Source organism: Vanessa tameamea, chromosome 19 (genome assembly GCF_037043105.1).
Source record: "Vanessa tameamea isolate UH-Manoa-2023 chromosome 19, ilVanTame1 primary haplotype, whole genome shotgun sequence".
NCBI classification, from domain to species: domain Eukaryota; kingdom Metazoa; phylum Arthropoda; class Insecta; order Lepidoptera; family Nymphalidae; genus Vanessa; species Vanessa tameamea.
This window is the reverse complement of record NC_087327.1, coordinates 2597811-2612291: the sequence shown is the minus strand read 5'-3', so window position 1 is coordinate 2612291 and position 14481 is coordinate 2597811. Positions and strand designations below refer to the sequence as shown.

General features: G+C 31.1%; 2 protein-coding genes across 2 annotated transcripts in view; both read left to right on the top strand.

The window, feature by feature from the left end:
- LOC113397075 (actin maturation protease) overlaps nucleotides 1–14481 on the top strand; it is a 174694-nt gene that overhangs the window by 133516 nt on the left and 26697 nt on the right. The gene's annotated exons all lie outside the window — the stretch shown is intronic.
- The window catches only part of LOC113397022 (uncharacterized protein), a 35854-nt gene that overhangs the window by 11000 nt on the left and 10373 nt on the right, over nucleotides 1–14481 (top strand). The gene's annotated exons all lie outside the window — the stretch shown is intronic.

The following is a 14481-nucleotide window of genomic DNA, read 5'->3' as shown; positions in this document are numbered from 1 at the left end:
TTAAAGAACAAAAAATAGCAATTAATAGTCAAGTAACATTACATTACAAACGCCAGGAACTTCCAGGAAGGACGTAATTTATTAAATTCAGAATTACTAATACAGTGATTGTTAATGCCATTGCTTCCTTTGAAAACAAGTAATATTACTCTCTCATTGCTATGAATATTCTTGTAAACGCTTGACAGCTGCGCGTTTTATAATTTTAGACATTTTTTGCATGAATTATAACCTTGAAACAAACGATAAACCGTCGTCGTATATTTTTATATGATTGGTCGTATATTTTTACCTTTATGCAAATCAGTAAAGTCATGTGCATCATGCATATGGGGGTTAAAATTATCGCAAATAGTCACCCCTATTACATCCTATAACGGGAATACGTCGAGTTTTTAGATCGTCATTTTACAAAACTATAAGTATATTTTGATTTTGTAAAGCATTGAATCTGTGTAATTCGTGTGTGAATTTTAAATCATGATTGTCAAATAAACGTAATTTTCTATTGCGTTTACCCGTTTATTATTGTTTGCGTATATAATTGTCGTCGTGTTGCAAGTATAATGATGTGTGTCATCATTATATGTAATTTGTCTGGTCGTACACCGTATCCATATTGGTCCTAATAATATGTACTGTTAAATAGAGCATTCTTTCGTTGGGAATTAGTGGCAATTTTACATTTTTTCAAATTATATACTCAATCAAAATATGTCCGAACTTCGATTTTGGATTCTATTGAAATTGGTAAAGATGTTGTATATGTTGTAAAATATAATAATTATACAAAAATACAATTAGAATCATGGACATTTACAATTTTGTACAAAAAATGTCAACTTAATTAGAGTTACGAGCCATCCATTACGCGTAATAAACACTCCCCTGAACTGTATTTTGTTGTAGCACTAATTACATTCTTCACGAATATAATGTAAACCGGATATTTCTAGAAATATACAGAATTAATTATTTAAGCTAATATGTTTTCTTTTATTCTTTTTTACAATATAATATACTTATGTAATACATAACAAAGGGTTTTTTTCTATGTAAATTTATGGGTAGCATAGGTATATTACAAATTGGCAAAACACTTAAATACCCTAAGGTATTAAATGACGTCATAAAATATCAGAAACTTAAAACATTTTTATTACTTTCCTGTCACAAATTATCAACCTGATTTTCCTTCCATCTTTTCACAGAAATCCAGAATAAATCGATTGGTAAGATAATTTTAATGCGAAATTTGAAAGGTAAAGACCATCGCATAATATAGAAAAAAACAATTTAATTGAATATAGGTATAATTCATTATATGATAAAATATTTCTCTGGTTGTTTTCCATATAGTTCTTTTCGTAGAATTGGATATGCTTAGTTGATTTCGTAAATGCAAAAACCTATGATAATTTCATTATGAACATTCATAAAAAATATGCTCTTTTAAAATCTTAAAACTATACTTATGGTAATTATCTACTATGATATTCTTGAAACGTATTTACTTTAATTATTTATCATAATGAATGTTGCATCGTATATCATTTTTTGATAATTCACAATGGTATTTTGCGGTGAGTTTTAAATTTGTTTTTAGATAGTGACTATTGTAACCTCGTTGCTGCAGAAATTCAACGTAAACCTACAGAATTGGTAAATTTTCCTCTTAAAGGCGTTTCTTGTTTTAAAGTTTTAGTTCGAGAAGAATAATGAATACCCAGTTCGCAATAACCATGACAAACTTTGAATTAATCTTAATACCTACACAGATATTCAAACTCTCAAAACAAAACGTCGTTTTACTTCATCGTTTATTCATTCATCGCTTGCTTGTATCTACGTATAATATAAGTATATACTAATAAATAAGATTTGAATGAGTTTAGTCAATGCATAGATAGACACTTGTAATTGCTGCGAACTGGAACACTTACTGTCAACAAGACGCAATTAGCTTCCCATGAATTATTCAGTAAGGAAGTAATTTCCATATATGTTATGACATGTTACTCGTAGTATCCTGTAATACATAGAATTAGGGTGAATTTTATCTTAATTACAGAAAGCCCAAAGGCCAAATTTGTCAACATTGTTTTTTTTTCCGAGAATGTAAACGGCATAATATATATAAAATGTAAATAAGTAAAATATATGTATTTCAAATCACTTGTAGGCCATAATTATTATTGGGAATATCACTTGCCTTTTTACTATTTTCCGTGTATTTCTTAGTACTCGTTCAAATAGTGATGCCAAATCTTTTGTACGCGATCTTTAAACTTGACTTTTTTTTGCAGGTAGCAGGATTAATGTTATTGTCTATGTCTTTCTTATATGTGGAGTTAAATTTTTAGCAAAACTTATGATGTTATTAAAATAGATTAGAAAATATGTACAACAGATTCGTCATATACATCAATAATTTACAATCGAAATTATAAATCGGTCAACAGACAACACTTCATTGGGTAGAGCGAATAATTTATTCGCCTGCAATAAATTGGAACAAATGTCTTTAATTTTCATTGTAATTTATCAGTCAATTGAAACGGGAATTCTTAACTCATTTATTGATCACAAACACTTGACGATCTTTTCCTTGGCAAAATATTCTTAGCAGAATATTATTCAAAAAAAGACTTAAAAGAAAACTGTGAAACGGATGAACTTCTTTACAAACCTAAATTTTTACCTAAATTCTGGGTAATGATTTTAAAAAAAGGCGTATAAATTATATTGTCACTTCCAAATTTCTAACATCAGAAATGACGAATTTCTGTACAAACTTTCATCCCCAATTAAATCCGCATGAGAAATGAATTTTGATAAATGTTAGACAGATTAGGCTACATTGTATGTCGGTAAATAGATTCAAAATAAACATTGTAAACATGAAACATTGTTTTAATGACTGTCGTGCGAAATTATGGCACCACGTGGGTTGATACTAGGACAGCCGTAGGTCGAACACGGAGCTCTATGATTGCAGTATAAAAACAATGTTGAATGTAATGTTTGCTACGATTACTTTTCTAATATTATAAGCTTATATAATGAAAATTAAGTTTAAGTCTTAGTAGTTATCACCCAGAAAATATCCTTATTGGAATTATGATAAAAAAGATAAGTCTATGGTAGTATTTATAATTACAAATTAAAAGTGATATATTTTTAATCTTATGATTATAGGCTACAAATACATATTCGGCATAATAAGCATCGACCTTTGCGCACGTTCAATGAATTTAAATTAGAAACGAAAGTGTTGACGTCATATTTAGCGCTGCCCTACAAGAAAACGACTGTGAGTCACATCAGTCCGATCATTTATGGTCCGGACTAGTGTGGGCCGTTATTAATATTAAATCGACCTTAAACAATTGGCACAAAGCACAATATACAATGTCAAAAATCACATTTGGTTTCGTCTTTAAGATCATAAGCTAAGTTAAAAGTAATTTTGAATGTTGAAATGCGTACAAAATTAAACGTTTGCTCCAATATAAGACTTTCATTATGCAAAATATGTCTTCATATGAAATCGCTTAAAACAGCCATATTTTTTCTACTACCGGTTTTCTTACTAAAGTAACTTCTTATGGCGTGATGAGAGTAAAATTTGAACGAATGTAACGTTAGAGTGAAACATTTCTTAAGTGAGTTTTGAGTTGGATATGCCTTAAGCAGTCACAAACTATACTATAAACTTATTATAGTTACAATTGTAAGCAATTGTTTTAGCAACTGCCAATTAAAATAGTATAGTCATTAATTAAAATAATCTAGTCAAATCTGTCATTAGAAGTTTCTTAACCCCCAAAGGAACGAGTTTAAATATTTTTTTTACATATAATTTATGTTTATAATTCATCTGGTGCAAATGAGTCGTAGGTACTTTATGGATTGTAGTTTAAATAATAAAAAAAAAACATTAATAGCCTGTAAATTTCCCACTGCTGGGCTATGGCCCCCTCTCCTTTTGAGGACAAGGTTTATTAATAATAAATTAAGTATTATTATTTGCATTGGCGACAGGAAGGCCAGCCAAATCCATTTCAAGCAGTGTCGTTCAACACATTAAAGAAAAAAACTTAGGGTATATTTTATATTCGATGTCCTCAACAGTTATTTCGTATTGCAATAGAGTATTAAGAATAAACATTGCACTTTTGAAAGTGTCGCGACCAGTTATTTGTCGTTCCAAATTCTTGTATTTTTTTCGACAAATAGACGTGGAAATCGCATAACATTTACATTTATTTATTCTTTTCTAAAATCTGAGATCTAGAATGTGAAAGGTGAGTGAAAGTAAAGAGTAAAATGAAACTCATGAATTAATTTTTAATACTTACTACCAATCGATGCTTTTTACGGCAATGTACATTTTTTTTTCTTACTTTTCTTAGAATAATAAAAATATATATTATTGAAATTTATCTGCTTTGTAATTTGATTTGTTTTGAGTAATTCAATTTACAGTTCCTGAACTATTCTCTAAATCGAATGTAATTACAAAAAAAAATAAACATGTTAATTAAAATTAAAGTTTTAAAGAAGCTCAGTCATTCAATCAAACAAGGGTCTAATAACATTCTAATTAAACCGTTTACTTTTTGTATTTAAACAGTCGTTTACAATAACAAAAATAAATATAAATGCGTCCAATAATACACATTGATACGGAAAAACAAAGTAAACCGATCCGTTTCAACCGCAAGAAATCGCATCCCAACATTGTTTACATCGCGAACAATTGTGATATACAAATCATTATAATTTCAATCTTATTTCAATACAACAAGTCACAAAATCGATTAACTGTATATTCGCTAAACAGGTGACTTCAACGCTTCAGAATAAGTGCTTTTTCAAAGAAGGCAATAGTTAAACAGGGTCAAGCTAGCGGTAATTCACGAGGTCGTGAGTTATTAACACCGTGACATTGGAATCCATGTGTACCGTTTCCAGTTGCTAGACAACCAGTAAATAAACAAACACCCTTATTGGTAAGGTAATTTCATTCACCTTTCACATATTCAGATTTACCGACGTGTTTTCGTTCGTGACGTTTGATAGAGCATCGAGAAATAAGTGATTTATCTGGTAATAAGTTTTAGTTAAGAGTACCATTAGACTAGGGCAAAAATGATTGTGTACTTGCTAAATTTCTATGAATTTCTCTTTGTGATTAAACTTTAAGCACTACAATAAACTTTTTCTTTTGTATTTGGAGAATTGAAAAGGGTTCGTTATGGATTCTCATAGTTTTTCAAAATCTCTGGACATAGTGAACTGGTGGGAACCTGAACATTGGAAGCCCCGTCGTCGGTATGCATCTTCAGCAACTTTGCAAGGAGCAGACCCTTCAAATATAAGAAACGGTTGGCTAACATTGCCCGATTCAAAGGTAAAAAAAAAACTTGATCTGATTACTTGGAAGAATTTAATTACTATATATAAAATTATCAATATTTTTTACTTAAATTATTCATAAAAGAAAGCGGCGATAAACTTAAAACCAGAAAGGTTTTATGACTGATTTCTCATATTCTGTCAATTGATCTTGATTATTTATGAGTTTCATGCTCTGTAAGTCCCTCTAATTTAGTCGTTTATGGTACTATCGAATAAACGTTCTTTGTTCCTTACTTCTCAGCATCTAAGTTACAAATATGTATGCCATTTTAAGTATACGGATATATATTCATCGATTTAGCAAAGTTTTAATGAACCGAACTGTTTTGTTCCGGCACAATCAATAAACAACAAGCTCTATAAATTACTGTGTAGGTCTTACGTCAATCAAATTCCATATAAATTCCTATTTACCATTATATATGACTGTTTCCTGCGCTGAAATAGCCAATACTGCTATTTTAAATAACCCTTTACAGTCAATATCGCGATATCGATGACATTGGGATGCCGGTAAATCGGTATTACGAGAGAATAAACGCAAAGAAAAGGCTACGACGTACGGTGTTTTGACGTACATTGATAATTCCAACCAAACTCTACGGTTCAGTATCATTTATAGATGAATTGTAAAAGTACTTTTCAGTGTTAGATATTTTTTTTATAATGTTGGTTGGGCAAATGTTCCATTTGAAAGTGGTAACCGCCCAGAGGCAAACGATGTAAAAATGTTAACCGTTCCTTAAATCACCAATGCGCCACCAAATTTGTGAGCTAAAATGTTATGTCCTTTGTACCTGTAGTTACACTGGCTTACTCAACCGTCAAACTGATACACAGACAGATATAGATGAATATCGTTAAGGATATATTTTTATTATAGCAAAATTTTACTTGCTTTCGGGTGAGTGTTAACTTTAATCAATATTAACCAATGTTCAAATTCAATTTTAGTCAATGTACTTCGACAAATGACAAATAATTTATGTAATCTGAATATACGTACTCATTTGAAAACGTCAGATTTATTGATTTCGATTGGAGCTATAGAATTATTTGTTTTCACCCCGACGACCTTTTAACTTTGAACTAAAGAACATAACAATATACGATCTATCTGTTTTTACGCGTATATATGTAAGTTGTTCATTTTCGTTAATGTATTATGTAGTACCTACTAGTTTCATCTTAATATAATTAGAATATTAACATGTGTATTTTGTCAAATATACTTTAACATTAATTGAAGCTATGAATATATATTTAAAATATCACTCAATATATTTTGCTATATAACTCATCTAAAAAAGATGTAAATTATAGTTGTTACAAAGACGTTGCCTTTTGTGCAGTGGTCTATTGTAGCAGGACCGAATTTAAGGGAGACTGTCCGGAGCTACAGCCCGGGGCATCCTCAGTAATTCAACTTAATTAAAAATTTAACACATAAAAACCTTTAGTGTCGTATAAAATATACTATATAAAGAATTAAACTAACGATATAAAATATTTATAAGTTGATAAGAATATACTTTAATTGTTCATAAACGCAACTGAAAGAAAAAATCAGTTTATTTGGAAAATGATTCGGGACTTTTAGTTGCACCAGGACTTTATCCAGTGCTAGCTAATCTGGCCTTTAAGCATTATAAAACAGCCGATCGTAAGATTCTGGGGTGATATCTTACTCTATATCTTAATCATATATCTCACTAGCAGCCCCACATTCCAAAGTTGACAGTGTTTACACTCCTTTGCTTCGAGTATCACGCGCCTGAATTCTACCATTATGATGATTGTGATAATGATGATTACCATCACATCAGATTATGAGATTGAGGGAATAAACAGTGCGCTCGTGTTTGCACAAACAATTGTACACCATAATGTTTCCCGCGTCTGGATTTATACCTACGGATCGCAAAAGAAAATACAAACTCAAAAGAACTCAAATTCCTTTATTCAATATAGAATACACTTACTTATTAATAGTCAAATTAAACATTACCACCGGTTCGGAAAAGAAAATACCCTGAACTGAGAAGAACCGGCGAAAGAAACTCAGGGGGTCTTTTTTGTCAATTTTATTATTTACGTATATTGAATATGAATAGAAATAGCCAGGAAGTGACCGTTTCGTTCCCAAGGTGTGCTATCAATCATAAACTCACTAATTGTATAATAACCTTTCGCACACAAGCGTTCTTTAACATTTTTTTTTAATTTGGCAACAATGGCATTATGAACGCTTTCTGGGATCCTGTTGTGGAACCTTATACATGGCCCATAAAAGAGTTACTGACGTTTATGTTTGTTCCTTGTACCAATGATATGAGTATCACATATTGAAGTCGATTAAGGTTACATAATAAAACAAGTACCTATTTCTAAAACATTATCATAATAATCAAGTAGTTTTCAATCATGAATCGTGACATTTATAATCAAAACAACATTGTACGAATCCTTACAAGCCTCAAACAATAAAGACGGCGCTCACTTAGTCATACGCTGCCGTTACATCACACACACGCGGCCTCGTGTGTCGTGATTCAACGCCGTATATGGAGAATACGAAGTTTGCATTTAAACCTTTTGTTTTTGATTCAGATACGTTTTCGGGGTATCGTGTAACCCAAAAAACTTAAGTTTCCATTTCGAGGTCAACGTTTGATACTTTTGCTTTAAACTGGATTTTTCACGCGTCGTGTTATTTATAAACGCACACAGTCAACAATACGTGTTCAATTACTTTCTACAACAGTAAATTTAATATTTCGTAATATGGAAAATATTAATAGCCTTCCACTGTATAAGCATCTTATTCTATAGATTTGATCATAGATCCCATATAGCGTATAACACTGACGCGTCCAAGTCCTGGAATGTTTTTTTTCTCACTCACTAGTTAGAGCTAATTTTGAGACAGATATAAATCCTCCTTCTTCCCTTAAACACCTACCAATAAGAAGTAAAATACGAGCTATTATAACATAACTATTTGATTTTGCTATACGTTTGCAGTAAATTCGGAAAATTTAACCTTTTAATACGTGAACAGGATATATAATGAATAATTGTTATAAATTATTAATATCATATATTTCGTTCTATTTACGTATTTTCCTGTTGAGTTTTCGACGTCGAATTGAGTGGACTATAAGATAATCGTTTAATTAAAGTTACACAACTATACATATATTTTTTATTCGTTTCGATGTTTTTATTGAATATAATAACTATATTAAGAATACAGTCGAAGTTTATCGCTTCGTCTGTACTTTTATGGCAACTTTACAAGTTTATGTAATAAAACTGAGTCCGTTACTTTGTTTGCGTGATCATTTGATCTTGTCATAGTTTTTTTTTTTTTTAATTTAGTAATCAAAATATAGATTGTATTGACTAGTGATCCTATTTGTTCTTCTCTTAAGATCTTTGAACTTACACAATAAAATTAAAATGAATTTTTATTATGAATAAATACTAAATGTTTATTTCTTTTAATTGAATCGTTTATGATCTCCTACTAATAGTATCAGAAATAGTAGTAATAGTCATCACATAGTTGTATTATAAATGCGTACTTTCTAATTAAAATGAGATGCTACATAAAATACTTTAATACGCCGTTAAATTAGTTAATAAATTAAAATCAAAATCAAAGTATGCTTTATTCAAGTAGGCTTGTAAACAAGCACTTTTGAATCGTCATTTAACAAACTATTTATTAAGTAAAGCTACCACCGGTTCGGAATGTAGATTATACCGAGAACAACCGGCAAGAAACTCAGTAGTTACTCTTTTTGTCTTTTTTTTTTATTACAAGTATATCAAAGATGATTAACGTATATCATAAGCAAGACCTGATTCATGATTTACTTAAACTTTGTTTAATAAATAAATATATTGAATCAACGTGTTGGACAACATAACAATCTTAGCGATAGCGAACATCCATCGTAAGTTCAATGAGCTTCGACTGATTTACTCGTTTACGGACGCGAGATAAGACTAAAGAATTCATGTAACTACTTTGTTTTTTAACTATAATGATACGGATTTTTCCACATTTGGTCACCACCACCCAAAGACATTGGCGCCGTAAGAAATTTTTATCATTCCTTAGATCGCCAATTGCCTTGGGAACTAAGTTATTACGTCCCTTGTATCTAAAGTAACACTAGCTCACTCATCCTTCTAACCGAGACACAACAATACTGAGTACTGCTGTGTGGCGATAGAATATCTGATGAACGGGTAGTACCTACCCAGACGGGCTGGCACAAAGCCCCACCACAAGAAATTTAAGAATTCGACAGTAGAATAGAAATTGATAGACTTTGATAGAAGATATAGTTCTGGCGCCGAACATGCTTTCTGAGGCACCGGTGGTGCATTTGTTCGTTTGGCAAACTATAATATAAAAAAAAGAATTGCGAGTGTATTTGTTCTACACTAATCCATTCGAATAACACCTGTGCAGTTAAAAATGGCCCCCGCGATTGTAATTTGAAAATGATGATGGTGTACTCCAGACGGAATTAATCTTCATTTAGATAATATTAGTTTTATAATAAATACACATTCTCATAATTTTAATCAATTTGTAAAACTGCCTTTAGTAATAATTAAAACTTATATGAGAAAGATTCCATATCACGATACTAAGGTCGTTGACTGCCAATGAGTCAGCCGACATGCGTGTGCGCGGTTTATGGTCATTGTTCGAGACCAGCTTTTTTGTGATTAGCAGACGTTTTCCTTCGGCTAGGAAGATTTAAATTACCTGATTTATATATGTCATGTAATTACTTCATTCAAAGTTTTTGCAAAATATAAAATGTATCCCAACTAGAGGATTTTGTTTTATAAAGTTATTGAAATTAAAAATGTAAGTCACACAAATTTCTATGTTTAACGTTTTGATTGCGCCTGAATTGTAATGCTATCTGGTATATGTGTTTGTGCTGCAAATTATCTTGTAATATCCAATTTATATTCCAGGAACCGAGTATAGCCCTTACGCCTCATTCCATCTCAACAAATATGTCGTTAGGTTCCATATTTACGTGTCGGTAATAGTAAAAAATTTACTACCTTAAAATTAATAGTGACTTGCCATAAATGAATTAATTAAAATCAGCGTCACTCAGGGTGGTGTATTTGAGGATTTTAACGAAAGTATCCCTTAAATCAGAATCTGTTCAGGTATTTAAAAGTTATGGTGCATTAACTCGAATAATATTTAAAATATTACAATCCTTTTTTGGACAGTTGTTTAAAAGTAATTATAAAACAGTACCTATTATTATGATATTAAACATTAAATTTACGCTTGTATATTAAATAGTCTAAATTGTAAGCGGGTGCTTACCTTTAATAACTCTGTATCTATATAATATATATCTTGTCGTATAAGTTTTTATAATTAATAATAGTTTTCATCAATTACAAAACACAAGAAACGCCTTCAATTTAGTAAAATATTTTTTTTATCATATTATCAAAAAAATGTTTAGGATATTTTTTTATTGCTATAGTAATTAAATATATAAAATCATATTAAAATGTTATCTTTAAACAGATAAATCGTTTAATAAAATAAGCAATTTATTAATGTAGAAGTACTTATTTCATTTCTTAAACGGAAAAGGAATGACATTAGCGTTATGTATTCGCAATAATAAGCGTAGGTGTAAGAGCGACTTAATAATTCATATGCGGAACCTGAGATCGCAAGGTTGCCTTTATCATTTATTATTATTCTAAATATATTTTCTTAAATTGGAATCAAAGAGTTATCGAATCGATCTTGTTTTTCTTTTCGCTTAAACTTTGACGAATCGGAGACGCCAATTATATTCGACCAAATAGTTTTTATAAGTCACAAATTTCGTGTAGGCAATATCGTAAGGAATCCTGTCTGTATTTGTAAATATAAATGAAACTGACATTGGAGTAATTACATAGTGCCCAGCCCCTACTGGCAGTTACTATTTTGTGCCCAGCAGTGGGACTTTTACTGACAGTTACTATTTTGTTCCAGGCAGGCTTCCACAAAGCGTTTACATGTGTAATATTTTAATTAGTTTTTTTTTTTTTAACCAAAAGCCCTTTTTCATTCGTCATACGAGATAATACGATGAAGTAAGTCAGCATTCCGTTATAATCAATATTAATCAACCCAAAGGATCTGATTACAATGTCACAGTATGCAGTCCCTGTAACGAGCACGCATCTCTAACTTGACTTGTTAATTGAGGCAATTGAATAATACGTGACACTGAACTGGCTCCAAGGAATGTACTTTAACTTGTTAAGTATTGAAAGTTAGATGACAAAGAAAATAACTGGCTACTTTATACGCCAGGCCAATTAACTTATAAGATCTTCTTGAGTCTCAGTCATTTTCTTCGCCATCAATCTGCTGTCTAAGTTTAAATACTAAATATATTTTTATTTTTTGTTCTTAATTTTTTTGTATGGTACTTTAAAAAGTATTACTTCTTAATATTTACACAGTTTCAATAAATCCCTACGTTTCGAATGATAATAAAAGAAAAAGGATGTCATGTAGAGAGTGAGTTACTTATTTACAAACGTAAAAGTATCGTGAGTCGAATGTCTGTATTAATGTAAAATATTTTCAAATTAAATATAAATATACGCCATAGTTTGTTGTAAACAGTGTTATAAAAATTATAAATAACTGTATATTAAAAAATACATATCTATACCAAAAGTTTGTTAACAACGAATAAAATAATATATACAACAGAATTGCTACACTATTAATGATAAAATATAAAAATGACATAATTCAAGATGACATATTACTTATAATATTAAGAATAAGCTCTTAAAATAAGACCAAAGTCTAAAGTTTTATATCTCTCCTGAAGATCCTTGAATTGAAACCCACTTTGCAATTTATTTCTTTATAATTCCAGATTGTTCTTTATACATCTAACACTATTCTGTCCTCACTCTTATATACGTGTAGTCAGCTCATCGTCACGACGAAGACAATGAGTTTGCGACAAGCATACATTTAAGCTGATTCGTTAATTGAAGTGAATAACGTTCATTCGAGAGCACTCGCTGATCGATTTCGATGGCCACGAGGATGACCACACGTCGAGTCTACAATAAACATACATACATAATCAGCCTGTAAATTTCCCACTGCTGGGCTAAGGCCTCCTCTCCCGTTGAGGAGAAGGTATGGAGCATATTCCACCACGCTGCTCCAATGCGGGTTGGTGGAATACACATGTGGCAGAATTTCGTTGAAATTAGACACACGCAGGTTTCCTCACGATGTTTTCCTTCACCGCCGAGCACGAGATGAATTATAAACAAATTAAGCACATGTAAATTCAGTGGTGCCTGCCTGGGTTTGAACCCGAAATCATCGGTTAAGATGTACGCGTTCTAACCACTGGGCCATCTCGGCTCTTGAGTCTACAATAACACGGATGAAATATAGCTTTTGTAAAGTCGTTCGTTATTGGTCAACGTTTATCTAATGTAATAGCTTGATACTATATGTATGTACGACGTACGTATGTACATACGTATGTAACACCAGAAGAGAATCATATATGATACCTTTATTGAAACAAAAATGCAAGGTATTCATTTTAATCTCTTTTTTTAAGTTTTCTAAAACATAATTCAAATATTTCTATACATCATTACGTTGTTATTTATATAGGTTTATAAATTAAAGTTTATAGTTTGTCCCGTATGCGTTCTTATAGTAAACATATTCTAACATATATCTATTATTTATCAAACAAACAGCTTTAAAGAAAGATTATTAATACGAGTAATATATTTCTTTTTTCAAAAAATAAGTATTTTTTATATTCATATACATATATAATTATATTATATAATGATGAATGATTTTGAAATTAATTTACATGTTAAAATTTGTAAATGTTGTGTACATTTTCAATTGATATCAGTGAATGTTTATGATGTCTATGTTTTTCTTATTTAGTGTAAACTATGTAAATTGTTAGTGTAGTAGTGTACCAATTTAAATAAATAAAAAATTTGTCTAATGGAGTTTTGCGCCACCAAAAGTTTCTGACATAATAACGTCAACATATAATAGTCATGAGATTATTATAGATTATATATTTAACGAAGGAGCAACGTCGCGTAACGTGAGTTCCAAATCATGTAGAATACTTGGAATTGGAATGTAAGGTTTCGTGTACATTCCATCGCTGTTAAACCGGCACCTAACCGCACTTCTTAGATCAGAGCCACAATGATACCACATCTCCTTACACCGCATTGAATATTAGACCAGCAACGACCGTGCAATACGCCAATCCATACATCGCAACTGTGACATCGTATATTTTTTACAAGCAATTTATCGTTGATGTGAAAAATATAAATGTTAGATAATTCCTAACAATCTACAAACCTCCAATAATGAGTATCGCGCGGTGTATTTAATATTTTATAGCTTTTCAGAATAAGTATGATAAAAGTAGTAGATTTAATGTCTGAGAATAGCTACTTAGGTGCTATGATATAATTGGCCGTCATATAATGTATAAGAAATTGCAGCTTGACAGACGGTACGGTACGGTCCGTACGCGGTTTTTATTCATAAAGATAAGTTGAGCGATGTGACGGTGCGGCTACGCCAATCGTGTACGCGTAGCTTGCAGAACGAGTTCCTTTCCATAGATATACTAATCGTTGTAGTTTCAATTTTTATGATTAACGACTTAAATTTTTATTAAAGAGTGTCTTAGGTCATTATGAGCTCATATAAACATAAAAACTTTATTTCATTGTTAATTTTATTTGTTCTTAGCAATTAATTATAAGAAAAAACAAAGAAATAGCGGATAGTATTCGTTTCTTGGATTTATTCGACCTTCGATACTAAAAAGACGGAAGCGGTACCGATAGTCAATAGAACAATGTAAGATTCGATGGACAGGTTGTCGTCACGCGCGGCGATGCGTGGGCGCCGACCTCACGCCCTCTATTGACAAGTGATCACTTTCCTGTTCGAATATT